Source organism: Pseudorasbora parva, chromosome 4 (assembly GCF_024679245.1).
Source record: "Pseudorasbora parva isolate DD20220531a chromosome 4, ASM2467924v1, whole genome shotgun sequence".
NCBI lineage: Eukaryota > Metazoa > Chordata > Actinopteri > Cypriniformes > Gobionidae > Pseudorasbora > Pseudorasbora parva.
The window spans coordinates 52,852,553-52,855,393 of record NC_090175.1 but is presented as its reverse complement, the minus strand read 5'-3'; the positions used below and the strand labels follow the sequence as shown (position 1 = coordinate 52,855,393).

Below are 2,841 nucleotides of genomic sequence, written 5' to 3'. Positions count from 1 at the left end.
CTGTAACAGACAACAGGCACACTTTATTGAAAAAGTCCAACTATTCCGAGGCCAAACGATTGAATTGTGCGAAGAAAAGACCCAAAAGCAATCACCGTCTCTATCCGCGGCGCGCGGCGCGCGGCCCGCGCCCGTGCGTCACACTGAAGACGCCACAGGTAGACCCCTCGGCGTCACGCGATGGACGAACTGGGAACCCAATTGTTTCAGTGGGAAACCTTTGGCGTCAACATTAGACGGCAATTCTATCGGTATGAAATCGCGCTGAAGAAGTCTCATTCAGAACACATCGCGATGTTTGGCATCAGATCACGTGTGCCACATGTTGGTGAGTAGTCATACATATTATGTCCTAATATTTGATATAAAGTATTTTCTGCTTGTCGTTATCGATCATGTTCAGTCACTGCATTGTATCTGTCATCATCTCCACTGAGGCTTTGCATTTCTTTCCTTTCTAAATAAACACACCTTGATAATAGGGTAATTTAACACTGTCACGTGACGTGCTATAGACCTTTAAACAGTTGTTAATATTTAATAATAATTACTAGTGTAGTTCCAACGTGGCATTTGTAGTAGAAGCACAATAAAATAAAATAAAACAACACTTGCCATGCGTTTACCACAGTATTGGTAGTTTTAATGTGATATTTGTTGTAAATAAACAGTAGCCACAACAATTACCATGCTTTAAATGCATTTTAATGTAAAATCCAAATATTGTTATTTAAATAGTATACTTTATAATGCTATATATTATATATTATGACTTTTTTCTCTCTTTCTATTTTTTTTTTTTTTTACCTGAAAAGACCAAAAGAGCCTCTCGGACTCAGTCAACCCATTCTTGTTTGTGGAGAAGTAACGGAGAAAACCGAAAGCTGCAACAGCAAATATTTGTAATGGTATGTATGAGTTGGTTTGAACCCTTTATCAAACATTTTATTTAGCATTTGTTGTTACTTATTCTTACAAATCCTATAGCTCAATCAGTAAGAACATATTCCCAAAGTCTTAATAATTCACAAGATTTAACAAGTTGTCAAATTCGTATGATTCTCGTACATATAGCTCTGAAAAAAATTAAGAGACCACTTAACATGGATTTCTAAATGTTAAGTGGTCTCTTGATTTTTTTTTCCAGAGCTGTATTTGTATATGATGAGTTCAGATGCAAAAGCCTCAAAAAGCCACTTCGGTCACATGACATCAGATATTCGATTATTTTTTCTTAATCAGATCAGTTGCAATGTTTATAACGTCCCGTTTGCATGTAAATAATTTATGTGATCACAAAATCAAGTGAGTTATCTACATTTTCAAACAAATTCATATGATATAGCTTGCTATTATATACTTTTAATAATGGGAATGCACACATATCTGTGAACTTACTAAATAAATGTATTTAACATTTAATTATGCAACGTTTTTTACAGAAATAAATCCTACAGTTATGTATAAACTGACAACATCATCATCATGTCCTGTCCTGGGCACATTGGGCAACATGTGTCCTCCAACATATTCGATCTGTGGCCACGTTTTCACATCTTCTCATGGAACACCGGCATTGAGGTCTTCGTGAAACATCTGTCTCATATCTTCCTTGGTTTTCCCTGTCTCGTGCGTCCTCCTGGTGGTGTCCACTTCATAAGTGTTTTTGGGTGTTGTTGTTTGGGCATACATGGGACATGTCCAGTGAAGTGCACCCTTTGCTCTGTCACAGTGTCTCAAAGTCTTCACGTGGAGTCTGTAGAGTCTTATGATCTCTTTGATATATGCAGAACCAATATTCATAAACTGTTCTTGATGTCTGCCTATGCCTTTATCATCAGGAGTTTTAGTGAAGGACATATCTATTGCCATCCACTAGTTCTAGTCATGCATTGACTTCATGATGCCATAGTCCAATGTATATTTCTGCATTTGTTGTTTGTTTGAACAAATGAAGATAGTGAGAGTTAATACCTTTTGAAATCAATAATTATTCATTAAAACTTTTATTACAATGGTCACTAAAGTACATGTCCACCATAACTACCTCTATCATTATTTCACTATCATTATATCACTACCTTGTTAATGTAACTGTAACATGAATGTACTTTATAGAAGTATTTTCTTACTGAAAATGGTTAACATTTACAATAATCATCAACTATTTTAATTGGCATTTAATTTAGTTACAATAAAAGTGAACAATAATCGCAAATATATAGTATTAAAGTTTAGAATGTAAAATGTTATTTTTTTGCCTATATATATATATATATATATATATATATATATATGGGCACTACATTTGTATTTAAACTGTTTGACATTAAATATTGGAATATGCTTACAAAATTGTGTGCATTCATTGTGCTTTTGTTATATTTGTTTTAATTCCAAGAGTTCAGATTGTAAAGGATGGCTTAAAGAAGTTTATGCTTGTAGACCATTGCATAGAAAAAGGTTTCTCTTTCAAATATATTTATTATGCATCAGTTTAACCACACAAAGAAGACTTTCGTTTTAAAATGTGAGTTTTATTATTTAATTAGAATAAATAAATATTTAGCAGCCTAAATATTAAATATTTAAGGAATCTACCCCTTCAGTTGAACCGGATGAGATGTGATATAATTTACCATAAATGGACAAGGAAGTGTGACGCCTCTGTTCAGCTGGGTTGTCATTGGCTGTGACTTTATCGCAGAACGCGCTGTGATTGGACTATCTGTTTTAACCATATAAAACGGCGTTTCATTTTACAAAGTATGTTTTGGTGTTATTATTACGTCAGTTATACGTTAAGCTAACTACAAAGTGTCGCTATGTTGTGAGAAATGA

General features: G+C 34.1%; 1 long non-coding RNA gene across 1 annotated transcript; it reads left to right on the top strand.

The window, feature by feature from the left end:
• The first annotated feature begins 218 nt into the window (after nt 1-218).
• LOC137074162 (uncharacterized) lies at nt 219-2,210 on the top strand. The gene is made up of 3 exons (XR_010904929.1): nt 219-328; nt 816-908; nt 1,443-2,210. It is a non-coding gene; the product is annotated as an uncharacterized lncRNA (long non-coding RNA).
• The last annotated feature ends 631 nt before the right edge of the window (nt 2,211-2,841 follow it).